This window comes from Mustela erminea, chromosome 11 (genome assembly GCF_009829155.1).
Source record: "Mustela erminea isolate mMusErm1 chromosome 11, mMusErm1.Pri, whole genome shotgun sequence".
NCBI classification, from domain to species: domain Eukaryota; kingdom Metazoa; phylum Chordata; class Mammalia; order Carnivora; family Mustelidae; genus Mustela; species Mustela erminea.
Genome location: NC_045624.1, coordinates 31,598,087 through 31,613,435, shown reverse-complemented (window position 1 = coordinate 31,613,435; position 15,349 = coordinate 31,598,087). Strand labels below are relative to the sequence as shown.

General features: G+C 39.5%; 1 long non-coding RNA gene across 1 annotated transcript in view; it reads right to left on the bottom strand.

The window, feature by feature from the left end:
* LOC116569248 overlaps positions 1 to 15,349 on the bottom strand; it is a 42,094-nt gene that overhangs the window by 16,946 nt on the left and 9,799 nt on the right. The gene's annotated exons all lie outside the window — the stretch shown is intronic.

Sequence of the window (15,349 nt, the reverse complement as noted above, 5' to 3'; positions counted from 1 at the left end):
GATATTTAAAATGTCTGAAGTTCAAGAGATTATTTAGACCAATTCCTCACAGCGTAGATGGAAAAGCCAAGGTTTTTAGAGGTTTAGAGCCTCACCCAAGTTGACTGAGCTCATTGTAGCAGATGAATCTAGAACTTTCAAAGTTACTGAAGGAATAGCCACTAAGCCTGAGGCCAACGCATCACCAAGAGGATTCCAAGGTGAGTCTCTTGGAAATGATGCCATCATGCTTCAGTAATTTGCAGGAGTCCCAGCCCAAGTCGTTCTTTTTCTCACAAATTCTTAATTCATAAGCTGTATATCCTCTCCACTTCCCTCTCTTCCCAAACAAACCCTATGAATGTCTCCCGTGGCCCCAGAATGAATAAGCGATTTCTTGTTCTTCAGATAATTGTTCCCTTCACCTCCTAAACTTACTGGAAACCTGCCTGGGCCCGGAACAAACATGAGGGGCAGGAGTTGATCATATTGAGTTGACTGAGATAGGTGAACTCCTTGCTCCCCCTTTCTGCTTCCAAATTATCTCACCCCACCCTCCCACAAAAATCACTATTCTTTCGATGCTAATGTCATTTGGATAGACCACTGTTTCCCACACCTTCTTACATGCTCTTCCCAACCTCTTCGGCCTACCTCTGCTTTCACTGGCCTTCTGTTCCTGGCACTATTCCATTCGCGTTTCCTTTCTTTATCCTGGGTGACTTCAATAACTAAGTGGACAACCCACCAAAAAGCCCCAGTTTCTCAGTTTCTTGATTTCTATATTCCATCGACACTTTTTCTTTCTCACTTCATTTATCCATTTTCTGGTCACACCCCTGACAATTTACATCTTTTAAAAAATGCAAACCTTTAAAAAAAAATCCTATTGAAACATTTAACTATGGTAGCTCCCTATGTATTCCAGAGGCACAAGGACTTGCATACAAGCACACAGTTTCAATGTTGTAGGGACTTGCGTACAAGCACAATGTTGTAGGGACTTGCATACAAGCACACAGTTCTTCAATGTTGTAGGGACTTGCATACAAGCACACAGTTCTTCAATGTTGTAGGGACTTGCATACAAGCACACAGTTCTTCAATGTTGTAGGGACTTGCATACAAGCACACAGTTCTTCAATGTTGTAGGGACTTGCATACAAGCACACAGTTCTTCAGTGTTGTAGGGACTTGCATACAAGCACACAGTTCTTCAATGTTGTAGGGACTTGCATACAAGCACACAGTTCTTCAATGTTGTGGACATCAGATCCTCTCATCCTCCCACTTTCTCATTACCCATCAGGCAGTCCCCTCCTGTCATCATTTCTCATCCTGTTTGGCACAGATTCCGTTATCATCAACAGGTTGCCCCTTTGCAAATACTTTCAACTCTCAGTTCCTTCTCTCCCCCAACTGAGCTCATCCTACAAAAACCCCAATCCATGTACGAACTCCTCTGACTTCAGACTTTCTCCTTGTTCACGCAGGAGTGTTACCGATCACAGATTAGGTAATCTCATAACTAGTTTCACTTTAAAGTCATCATCTCAGGCCACAGTTTGAATCTTGGTATAACCCAGAAATCTTGCTACAGTTTTCTAATAATTTTACGTTTCTGCTCCCCAGAATGATCATATTGATCAGGATCCTCTTTCTTTGATTTTCTACTCCCCCTCTTCCACCTTTGACTCTCAGCAGGTATCCTTGCCCACCATTTACTGAGACTATGGAACTATCAGATGGAAGCATTTTCATCCTTTCATAACCAAATCCCCAAGCTCACCTACCACAAAACCATCTTTCCCATCACCATCAAGTCAGGAGATATCAAGGAACATATGAGACTACAGATGGAAACTTCAGAGCTTGAGGCAATTGACCCTAAGTGATGTTAGTAATGCCAGATTTAGAAGGATGGTGAACATCACGTTCTGTAGAAAATGGAAAGGCATTTTCTGCAGAAAATGGGAAGATACATGATCCAAGTTATGTTGTAGGACAGGGGTCAGCAAACTATAGCCCTAGGCCAAATCTAGCTTACTATTATTATAAGCAAAGTGTCATTGGAACACAGCCATACCTAGTCATTTATGTATTCTTGTCTAATGACTAGCATATTATAACAGCAGGGTTGGATAGTTGCCACAGAGACCACATAATCCACAAAGCCTAAAATATTTACTATCCCTTTCTAGACAATTTATCTGCTCTTTTTTAGAAAGATAACTATGGCAGCATGATGAAGGATAAACAGTAATGGGGGAAAACTAGGTGCATGGCAAATATTTAGGAAGGAAATTGTGTTAGTTCAGTAAGAATGATAAAGGCTTGGTCTAACCCAATGGAAGTCGACATAGAAAAAAGAAAAAAACAGACATTGTGTGTATAGAATCAGGATTAGATAAACAATTAGGAGGAAAATAAGAAGACAGAAATAGGTTATAAAAAGTGATCCCAAGTTTTCTACTTTCGTGACTGGGATAGTAGTAGTGTTTGCAACGGTAGTAATAAGGGGTGAGAAGAAATGAAAGTTTCCATGAGTAATAACAATGGGCAATTTAAACAAGCTCAATACCTACAAAAAATACATACATGGAGATTGCTGAAATTATCCCCAACTTGATCTCTAAGGCAAATGGAGTTGTGGAGGTCACTGGTCTGTAACTGGTAGCTCGTGGGATGGGAATAGATGAAATCACTTAAAAGAATATAAAATAATAACAACAAAGTCTCTTAAAAGTTTGTATTCAGGAGTTGAAAACAGACCCACACAAAAATTGGCACACAGATGTTTATAGCAGCTTTATTCATAACTGCCAAAACCTGGAAGCAATATGCCCTTCAGTAGGTGAATGGATAAACAAAGTGTGGTACACCCAGAAAATGGAATACTATTCAGCACTAAATCAGAATGAACTATTAAAACAACAAAGACATGGAGGAAACTTAAATGCATATTACTGAGTGAAAGAAGCCAGTCTAAAAAGGCTACATACTATATGATTCCAACTGTAACTTTCTGGCAAAGACAAAACTATGGAGGCAATAAAAAAGTCAGTGGTTGCCAGGGGTTTGTGGGGAGGAAGGAATGAATAGGCAGAACACAAAGGATTTTTAGGGCAGTGAAACTATTCTACATGATACTGTATGGTAGATACACGTCAGCATACATCTGCCCAAATTCATGGTACTTATAACACCAAAAGTGAACTGTAGTGTAAACTATGGAGTTTGGGTGATTGTGATGTGTCAATATAGGTTCATCAATTGTAACAAATGCCAACTCTGGTGGGGATATTGATAATGAGGGAGGTTATGCAAGTGTGTGGGTAGGCAGTATAGAGATGAGAAATCTCTGTACATTCCTCTCAATTTTGCTGTGAACCTAAAACGGCTCTAAACAATCAAGTCTTAATTTAAAAAGTCTGTATTTATTTTTTTTAAAGTCTATATTTAAAGGGTAGTTAAAACTGTCATTTATAAACAAATGATTACAGAGAAATTAAAATCAATTAACTCAATCTAGATATATCAAAATAGGTAATTCTCAAATAACGTTCAGTAAAAGCAAGCTACAAAGGATGCCATGATTCTGAATATGTGAAATTTTACAACATAAAATAACATACACTGTATGTGCATACACAAATACAGAAGAGTATATCAATGACAATATGCAATTTCAGAATAGGAGAATAGACTGCACTGCAGGGAGAGAATAGAAGATGAGATTCATTTGCCACACTAGATTTATTTTTCAAAAAAGCTTGCAGTAAAATACACCAGAGAGAAAGGGGTATGCACCGTCAGGAGAAAAATTAAGAGGAGACCGTAGGTCTTGGGTATCAGAAAAGGAAGGAGGTATGCTTTCAAAAGAATGGCATAAAACAGGCCATTCAACTCTGCAGATTAGTCAAGTGAAATGAGGATTAAGAAGCTCTATTATCAGTCAGAAACCTAACAGAGTTTCAGCAGAATAATGGAGGTGGGAGCCAGATGGTAGGGGGTGGAGGGGAGACTTGGCACCAAAGAAGTGGAGGCAGTGAGAGCAAATGGCTCATTCAAAAAAGCTGGCAATGAAGAAAAGAGAAAGATAGACAACAGTTCGAATGAGAAATATTTAATGTGTCTGATGCTTCAATTTCAGGCAGGTGGAAACTCAAATAACTCAACATTTCTTGCAAAACACTGAGTCCTTACATTTTCAAAAATAAAAGACATAAATTAATAACTTTTTTCCTTAAGAGGATATCTGCAAACTATCTCCCATGTTAATATGACATAAAATAACATTAAGAACTTGGTTCAAATCACAGTAACATGAACAGTATAGATGAAAAAGTTAAGAAAAGGTGAGCCTGGAGACATCAGGATTTTTTGGATGCGCAGTTCACCCAGATCCCCACAAAGCAGGCACGTATGTTCATGCAATCACCCAGTCCAGGATCTGGCCTTCAGCCTTTCAGATTTAGAAACAATCTCATCCATGTGAATATAATTAGCTCCTCAAGAAGGTGATCCACACCAACAAAGCTCATCACAGACTGCAGTTTGAGCCACTTATTTATAAGGAGTGTTAATTGCCAACCAGTCTAGATAGAGCAGTCTGACCACTGAGCCCAATTATCACAGGGGTGTTTGGGAAACAAAGAAGCAGAACATGAACTTACATTACTGGAATGTGTAATGAAATCTGGCTTCCATGTGACAACAGCAATATTTTTGTCAAGAGATTTCTTTCTTTCTTTTTTTTAAAAAAGATTTTATTTATTTATTTGATAGCTCACAAGGAGGCAGAGAGGCAGGCAGAGAGAGAGAGGGGGAAGCAGTCTCCCTGGATGCAGGGCTCGATCCCAGGACCCTGAGATCATGACCTGAGCCGAAGGCAGAGGCTTAACCCACTGAGCCATCCAGGCACCCCTGTCAAGTGATTTCTTTTTTTTTTTTTTTTTTTTTTTAAGATTTTTTATTTATTTATTTGCCAGTGATAGAGGGAGAGAGAGCGAGCAAGCACAGGCAGACAGAGAGGCAGGCAGAGGCAGAGGGAGAAGCAGGCTCCCTGCCGAGCAAGGAGCCCGATGTGGGACTCGATCCCAGGACGCTGGGATCATGAACTGAGCTGAAGGCAGCCGCTTAACCAACTGAGCCACCCAGGCGTCCCTGTCAAGTGATTTCTTAAACCAGCCTACCAGAACATCCTTTTTCTAGGTGAGGGCTGCTCTTGCAAATTTCCTTTCTCTGCACCTTTATTTCTAAACATCCTTCTCCTAAGGTACATAGCCATTCCTTACGCTGTTAATACCTTTCTGCCAAGGAAAATTCAGCTTACACAGATGTAAGGATAAATAATAATCTCTGTAAGTGGATTCTGCTTTTCTTTGCACTAAATGCACTATACTTGTTACTGTATAACTTTCAGAGTTCTTTCAGGAATCTAGAATCACCTCCATATAGAAGATAACATTTCATTTTTATTTACAAGTCCATTAGCACACATTGAAGGGCAAAGTCAACATTCCCTGAATTTCAGTCATTCCTATACCACGTTCACAACTGTTACTCCAAATGAGGACATCTCAGTATATATATATACATAAAATGACATATAATTTCACTCTTTAGTTTTACTTCAAATAAACTCCCATTGTTACCTAAATTTATTTGTGCATGAAATTTTATGTTACTACCATTAATTAGCAACCCAGGTTAGAATAATAAAAATAATGTTTTAATAATGTTTCACTAATACTGTACATCTATATACACCACCACTGACTATCACAGTTCCTAAAATACGACACACTGTTTTGTACCTTATGTAAGGTCTAATTCAGCCTACGCAGAATGTCAGAATGTCAGCACTGCTCTGATTCATCAGACCCTGATGTGAATGCTAGTTCAATATTTTTAAAAAACTTTTTAAAAAATTGTGGAAAATATGAGTTGTTTATATGGTTAAAAAGAAAAAAATAGGTCCCAAATGGAGTCACTTACTAAGCCCCAGCAACTTAATATCTAACCTAACTGCAGCTTCCGTTTGTTCCAGGAGTGGAATTTTAAAGCAATCTGGTATTTCCCGGTCAGCACCAGTGAGGTAATCTGTCTGATAAGACCCCCTTGCCTTCCCGCATGGGAAGGTAATTTTTACCTGAAACAATACACTCATCTGACTTTATTGTCTCACCCTCCTGCCTATAAAAACTTTCCATTTTGTGCAACTCAGAGCTCTCCTCTATTTCCCAGATGGGATGCTGCCTGATTCATCAATCATCGATCAACGCCAATTAGATCTCCAAACCTACTCAGTTGAATTTTTTTTTTTTAACAATATGGAATGTTCCTTAGGATAGTATCTCTAAAATGAGACCAATTTCCATGGAAATGATCTGCCAGGTCTTTCAGGAAATTCTAGAAGAGTTCTAATGGTGCATTAAAGGGTTATCTTTAAATGATTTATTGCTGTGTAGGTGGTTAAGTTTTAAAATATTTTCTCAGACAAAAAGGTATAGTTCTTTTGGACCTACAACAAAATGTTTATTTTGCACAGCATTCTATTCAATGTGTGCATAACACCGTAAGACAGGGAGAAATGACTGAAAGCAATTATTAAGGAAAACAGAATAAGGAATTACAGGGTTTGCTGGGAAAGGTGCAGAGAGTGTATTTTTAGAGGCTGTTTGAAAATGTACAGGGGACGGGCACCTGAGTGGCTCAGTTGGTTAAGCCTCTGCCTTCCGCTCAGGTCATGATCCCAGAAGCTCTGCACTGGGCTCCCTGCTCAGCGGGGAGCCTGCTTTTCCCCCTCTGCTGCCTCTCCCCCTGGTTTATGTGCTCAATCTCTCTCTCATTCACTCTTTCTCTCTCTCTCTCTAATAAATAAATCGTTAGAAAAGGTACAGGGGAGCTGATTAGGTACAGACAACATAGGAGGAAAAGTCTCAGAAAAATTTCTCTGTCTTGAGTTAGCAGTGGCCCCAGGTTATACTCCCTGTCCAGAAATTTTGTGACCATGAGTCCCTAGTAAAGATAAATATATACTGAGCTGTAAAATTTTTAGTACTTCTCATGAAGGACAGCAATTGCAAAATGCCATATTTATTTAAATCTTTATTTCCTAACTTAGATTCATGGTTACATTAAAAACCTCAAACAAATGCGAAAGGAAAAAAAATAGACATTTTAATAACATTTTAGATACTACAGGTATTATATAAAGGAAACATGATTCAACTCAGTATTAACTGCATTTATGAAATACTTACAGCTTTGGAGTTTTGTTACACTAGTTTCAAATATCTCTTAGGGAAAAGTAGGTATTTGCTGGCTGCTTCCTCAGGATTCATTTTCTTTTTTGTCCAAACATTTTCTATCACAAAACTCACCTATTCCAGCACAACTCAGCCATGTGGTTTGAGCCTAAGTCCCACCCCCAAGGTAAGTCCAGCAGAGTATCTTGCACGTGACCATGCTGATTGGTTCAGGAATGGACATGGATCACATTCTGACCAATGAAATGTTACTTAAGGAGTCTATGACATTCCCTTGTTCTTCTGTGAGAGCTTTAGGGACTTGACCTGAACAATGTGAGGCCCATTAATGCTACCATGAGGGGCTCTAGCCTAAAAATGAGTCCAGCACCTGATGAAGACAGAGCTATAGGAATCAAAATGGAGTTGAGGTCTTGACAGCATCATGAACCTATGAATCAAGACTCCCTGAAAGCCTGAAATTAGAAGAGTCTGTGGACAATTCATTTACATGAATCTATAAATACCTTACCTTTTTCTTTTTTTTGCTTAATCCACTTTGGTTCACATTTTCCATTATTTGCAACTCAAAGACTCTCAGCCAATGTAGGCAGGTAATTTGGAACACTGGAGGAAGTATTGTGCTCAAGGAGGTCTGAGATCTGGTTTAGTTCAAAGTCAAGTATTTGTGTGATCTCAATGGAATACTATGCAGCCATCAAAAGAAATGAAATCTTGCCATTTGCGACGACGTGGATGGAACTAGAGGGTATCATGCTTAGCAAAATAAGTCAAGTGGAGAAAGACAACTATCATATGATCTCCCTGATATGAGGAAGTGGAGATGCAACATGGGGGGTTAAGGGGGTAGGAGAAGAATAAATGAAACAAGATGGGATTGGGAGGGAGACAAACCATAAGGGACTCATAATATCACAAAACAAACTGAGGGTTGCTGGGGGGAGGGGGGTTGGGAGAGGGGGGTGGGGTTATGGACACTGGGGAGGGTATGTGCTAAGGTGAGTGCTGTGAAGTGTGTAAACCTGGCGATTCACAGACCTGTACCCCTGGGGATAAAAATACATTATATGTTTATAAAAAATAGAAAAAAAATAAAGTATTTGTGTGATCTGAAGTGGGCTCTGTAACCAAAACCATTAATCCTTGTTTGTTTGTATGTATGTATACATCTATGAATTCGTCTGTATCTGCCAGAAGAATTGTAAATGTCTTAAGAAAACTGTCTTATTCATTTGTTACTCTGTATCATATAACTTTTTTTCTTTTTGTATGTCAAACGTTCATTAAAGATTTTTAAAGAAGTGAACAGGACAAATTAAATCCCACTACAAAATTATGTTTACAGAAATTATGTATCTGGAGTGTGTGTGTGTATGATTCTTTGGAGGGGTATCAGGAAAAGACACATTGAAGATAAAGTTGTATTCAGGTCAGACTGAGAATTTCTCAAGTGTTTGTAGTCATCTATTTGCAAAAGTTCATTCATATGGGATGGGAAAAAAGAGGATGAAGACAATCTTTTTCTTCACCCCTCCTCAAAGTAATGTCTAAAGTCTGGGAGCATGGAGGCCGGTACTGACAGAAGCAAGAAAGACTTGTTTTCCCAAAGATTATCTGAGACTCAGGAACACATGCAGCCCTCCTTCAGTAACAAGCTATGCTACAGAGGCCCTTACGATCTGAATACATTACAGTATTAGCTCAGGAAAGATACTAAGAACAGACTCTCATTTTGGCACCCTTGACAGTCCGAAGCTCTAGAAGTTTTGGGAGAAAAGCCTCTTTTCCCCCAATCTTCCATAGACATTCATCTTGTCACTACAGCCATGAGTCACTGGTAGAAAGGGTTACCCCAAAGAAAATTCTCAAGACTCCATGATCAGTAAAAAAAATCTAGAATAAAATAAAAGACTCTTTGTGAGTTACTGCAAAACACCCTACTGGACTCCCAGAATGACCAGGAAGACTCTGAATGGGAGATGGAAATCCTGCATGAGACAGATTAGGTATGAGGTAGAGAAATCTGTGTTATTACTGTTATGATTTCCTCTGTGCCCTCAAGCTATGAAAACTTCTGAGCAAACCTGGAACACATGTATTTTAAAGAGCAGTCCAATGATAAACTGTGCCAACAGATGTTTCAGACGTCACAGATGTAAGGATGTCACAAAAATGTATTCTATATAGTGCATCATTCTCTCTACAAATCCTTTTTTATTATAATCTCTGTCCATGTACCAGAAGATTGCCTTGATCACCAATGAATGTGTTTGGGGGCTGTAAACCTTGTTAAGAAGTGGAAACATTTTTAAAATCTCTTTTAGCAAATTGTAATTATCTTCTGGTCCTAACATTTTCCCACTTCAAATAGTCCCAAAACTTAAATGGACAAAAAAGTTAAATCGCCTACTAAAGTGGACACTCTTGGTGTGCCACTCAGATCCCCTGGTCCCTTGGGACTGCCTTCATGGTTTCTGGGCACCTCTCTCCTGGCTTCACTTGTGCTTACATCCAGAGGCAAGGACCTGCACTCTTTTCCAGAATACTGCCTACCTGTGAGTTGGTTGGGTTTTGCCTTCACTTCCACTAAGCTGGAGGTCTGCTGTCCCCACTCCAGGCAACCCTTCCTAAGGACTGGCAGGGAGTAGTAGAAGCCCAAGTCCCTTGCCCCCAACAAAGACAAAACTGCACAGTGTCATAACACACACTATCATTTCCCAGTGGGGTGCAACTGAAACTACCTTGGGTGAAAACTAGCCTGCAAACGAACCTGGCTTGGGTTTCCTCCCCTCTCTTCTCCTACTTCCCTTGCTTCTTTACCAATTCCTCTTGGGAACACATTACACAGAAATGCTTTCTTCAAGTTGTCCTTCTGGAGAAGATATTCCTTCTGTCCTAAGATAGTCCACTAAACAGAAATCCCAGGACTCAGAGAGGGATTATAACAAGGTCAGTCTCACAGAAAGATGGAGTGCACTGTCACCATGTTAGTATGATTTTTATTTTTATATAAATATATATATATATTTATATGATTTTATTTTTATATTTATTTTATTTTTTAAAAAGATTTTATTTATTTATTTATTTGAGAGAGAGCAAGTGCATAAGCAGGGAAAGGAGCAGAGGGAGAAGGACAAGCAGACTTCATACTGAGTGCAGAGCTGGATGCGAGGCTTGATCTAATTACCCTGAGATCATGACCTGAGCCAAAATCCAGAGACAAACACCTAACTAACTGAGTCTCCCAGTATGATTTGAGGAAAACTGGAGAAGCCTTTGTAAACTCTACATCCCATATCCCATTACTCCAGGAAAGAGACATGGGTGGTTCAAACCTTCATTTCCACCACCAAATCACCAATCTGTGAGTTTGGCTCAAGATTCTGAATGTCATAACTACTTCGCTGTGGTATTGAGAAAGAAGGTGAGCTCAGATTTGCCAAATGTTTCCCTGAAGAGCCCAATGTTTGGGAGATGCACAGGTCTACTGGTAGCACCTACCTCTGGCCAGACCACAGTCTGGGATAGGTCAGACTGGCCACTCAGATCCACTCAGTGGAACATTCACTTTGCCTATGAACCAGTAAGCAAATGGAGCAAAGGATATACATGATGTTAGGATATAGATTAGTCACTGTGCCAACCATGATACATCCAGAGCCTGGGGATCTCACACTTCCAGAGGAAGGAATCGGCAGGTCAGAGCAGTGCTCAACTGTGGGCTCATTTGCCTTTTATACCATTTCAGGTTTGATTAAGGAACATCCAAAGTCAAGAGTCTATTCTAACATCATAAAGTTTTCCTATGCCATAGTCAGATAATTGAGCAATTCCCGCACTCATTTCTTGCTACATCACTGAGCCTTACTGAAGTTTCAGTGCAGCAACCTAGTTAAGGTACCATACACAGGTATTTCATTTTTGAGTAAACATCCCACTTCAGAACAACTCTGGTGACAGTGGTGATTGTTTACTTAGGAATATTTCAAGAGGCCTGCCTAGAAGCCCCATCTTGTCCTTTGCATCATGAGATCAGGTGAAATTGGATGATGACAAGGGCTGTGGTTAGGCTACAGCTATCCTCAAACTCAAGAAAGATCGAGATTCCTTTGAAAGGAAGAAGTATTTATGATCTCAGTTCAGGTTCTTCCAGATGCAGATCCTAAGGAAAGAATTCAAGCACAAATAGTTTATTTAGGGAAAACCAGTAAGGGGGTAGAGAAGTGTCACAAGGAAAGAAAGGCAGTCCATGAAAGTTGCACTCTTAATGCAGCTACTGTACTGAATGACTGAAGAGATCCCAACTGAATTATCTCACCTTGATAAAGGGGCTGAGGTATTTATAAACCCACCTTGTCAGTCACTGACTGAAGACTGCTCCCTGGCAGCACTAAGTACCTAGCATTTCCAACCTACCACTACATAGGGCTCCAGAAAAAGCTGTCAAACACAGAAATGCACATATCAACAAATAAAAGTCACTAGAGCACAATGAAATAGTTTTGAGAGAACTGGAAAATGGTTATTAATGCACCTATGTATCTAGAAATTGAGTTAAAAGGGACATAAAATAGGCCCAAGTAGAGTGACTAGGACCTTATTTCCACAACACACCCAGAAAGGATGTGCAGGGACATTCAGTTCTCACTGAATTCATGGTAACTTATTCACTGAAATTGAAAAAAAAAAGCTCATGGGTCTGATAATGGGCTTTGCCATAAACCTACAAGTCAAATCTGCAGTGCCAAGGTTTTAATGAATACATATTTAAAGCACATACACAAAATACTATGTGGCAGAAATAACATTCTTTGTAATTAATAAACTTATGATATAAAAATTTAGAGTTACAGAGTAAGCTTGTATAAAAAGGTTAAAATTATTTTTTAGTTTAAAAAAATGTAGAAGATGGGCACCAGTCTGGCTCAGTCGATGGAGTATGGGACTCTTGAACTTAGGGTCATGGTTTCAAGTCCCAGGCTGGGTGTAGAGATCACTAAAATAATAATTTTTTAAAAATGTAGAAGAAATAAGCAAAAAATGTCTGAAGATCACTGTAGCTCACTGCTAGAACATTTCTACAGTCAGAAATTCTCAACAGTTGTCAGTTTGAAACCAGAAATCCACTTGAGCTGATTTAACCAGGAAAAGATTATTAAAAGATTTTCAATAGCTCCAAAATTGTGAGACAGGCTGGAGAATAAGATTCTGAAGTTTACATAGCCATGCAGCATGTCCTAAACACACAGCAAAGCTGGGTCAGTGAGGATCCTGTGGATCCCACTGCCAAACTAAATAGACTGAAGCTAAGGTTACCGGTAGCATCAGTAGTATGGTTCCTTTATGAACTTGCTCTTGCTGCAACTGGTATGACCATAAAAGACTGCACTCTCTGTAGGTCCCAATTCAGAGTCTGACATAGTTATAAGCAAAGACTGGTGCTCTCTTTCTTAAAGAAAGACCAAGAGAAAAAGCACCTGATATACTGAGCTCTATCTCCAGAGTTTCTGATGTTAAGACAAAAAAAAAAAAAAAAAAAAAAAAAAAAAAAAAAAAATTACCATTTTCTGTTTCCAAAAAATTTTCTGCTGATGACTTCATTTAATCCACTGCATTATGTCTGTGGTTTTAATTTCTAATGCACATGTTAGAAGGCAAATGATTCTTCATTTTCTATTATTTTTTATGCATGAAAAAATCTCATGACATGAGCTATTATCACATGGGGTAATGACTTGGAAAATGTTTCTGCCATTCTGGACTGAAATGTCAACAACAGGAAGGAAGGAAGGAAGAAAGGGAAGAAACAATACACATACTTCTGAAATCTAATCTGATTTTTTGGTTTGTTTTTTGTTATTCATGGTACAAACTATTAAATTCAGAAAAATGGAGTAATCATATCTCAAAGCTGGTCAAAATGGCCATTATGGTGGTATTATACTAAGTGGTATTATACTATTATAATACCATTAAGGTGGTATTATACCTAGAGCTCCTAAGTGGAGCTTGACTGGCTAGGTTTAAAAACCAGCTCTGTGATTTACTAACAAAATGACTTTGGCCAAAACAAATCTCAAAAACACTAGAACCACAGACCATGGTCACAGGAGAGATGAAGGCTGAGAATACTGAGTGCTTGATAAAGAACACTTAGGATTCAGTAAAGGTTGAACATGTACCACTCCCTGACCTTATGATAAAGACAGTTTAAGTCAGAAACACACACATGGGAGCAAGATGGTGGAGAAACAGGAGACCTAAATTTCTTCTGGTCCCAGGAATTCAGCTAGATCAATATCCAACCATTCTGAACACATACACACTCAACAGGAGATCAAAGAAAAGAATACCAGCAATTCTATCAACAGAAAAGTGACCACTTTCTGGAAGGGAGGACGTGTGGAGAAGTGAATCGGAGGCAATATATGGGAAGATAGACCCTGGAGGTAGGGAGCCTCTGTCAGCTGGCTACCAGCAACTGATAGAGCAGCGGAGTGCAAAATCAGAACTTTTAGAAGCCCACTCTGCTAAGGGACGTCGCTCCAGTGGCTAAGCGTGGGGCTGGAACCCTTGGGGTGGTGTGCTCTCAATCCTTGGAGTCACAGAAGGACTGGGGGTGCCTGAGTGTGGCAGAGCTCCCAAATACTGGATCAGGGAAGCCAGCTGCAAAGATGGAGCTGAGGAGTGGGCTTTCACATTGGGGTTGCCATAAACTGTGATCTGAGACACAGTTGGGCCACTTCTCTTTGAGCAGGGACCCCACAAGTGGCAGATCTGGGGAGATGCCCCCTTACCCCTTCCTCTGGGAGGAGTGGCAGGGGAGTGTGCTGCAGGAATCTGCTGGGCTTGGAAACTCCAAACGGGGTCATGTGTCAGGGACAGAAATGCTGGGTTACAGTCTGGGTGAGCATAGCGTGTGGCCAGAGACCAGGGATACAGGAGTGACTCACTGCTTTTCTTTAAGGGCGCACTGAGGAGTGGAGCTCTTAGCTCCTCCAGGGCTGGAGTTCTCAGCTCTTCCAGGGCCAGAGATTGGGAGGCCACCATTTTCATTCTTGTCCTCCAAAGCTGTATAGAAGGCTTTCAGGGAACAAAAGCTACTGAGAGCAAAAATGAGAAGATTACTCAGCCTGGTGCCTGGCAAGGGTGGTGCAGTTACGCCTCAGGCAAAGACATTTGAGAATCACTGAAACAGGTCCCTGCCCCAGAAGATCATCAAGAAAGTCCAAGATTACTGATCGATGAGAACTGCAAAACTCCAGCACTAGAGGAATACAGCACATAAAATTCATGGCTTCTCCCCCATGATTCTTTAGTCACTCAAAGTTAATTTTTAAAATTTTCTTTATTTTTTATTTTTCTATTTTTTTCTTCTTTCCTTTTTCAACCAACATCTTAGCTTATCAATTCTTTTTAAGATCTTTTAAATTTTCATTTTACAGTCATATTCTATCCCTTCATTGTATTTACCCTTATTGTGTGTGTGTGTATAAATATCTATATATACACACACACACAAATATGTGTGTGTGTGTGTGTGTGTGTGTGTGTGTGTGTGTGTTTCTTTAAGATTCTGAGAGGCAGTTTCTTCTAACAGACTAAAATATACCTTAAATCTAGTATATGGGTTTGTTCTAGTCTCCTGCCTGATCACATTCTCTCCTTTTTTTTCCAACCAACTTCTTATCTTACCAGTTCCTTTTTAAAAATCTTTTTATATTTTCATCTTTACAATCATATTCCTTCCTTTCATCATATTTACCCTAATTTTTGTATATATAGATTTTTCTTTCCTTAAAATTTTGGGAGGCAGTTTTCTTTTAACTCATGAAAATACACCCAAAATCTAGTGTGTGGCTCTTCTATTCACCAGCCTGATTATATATATATATATATATATATATTTCCTTTCCCCCTGGTTTTAGCTCTTCTGATTTGTTTACTGTATATTTTACTGGGGTTCTCGTTACCCTTTTAGCATTTTGTTCTCTCATTCATCTATTCTCCAGACAAAATGACAAAATGGAGAAACTCACCTCAAAAAAAAGAACAAGAGGCAGTACCAACTGCCAGGAACCTAATCAATATGG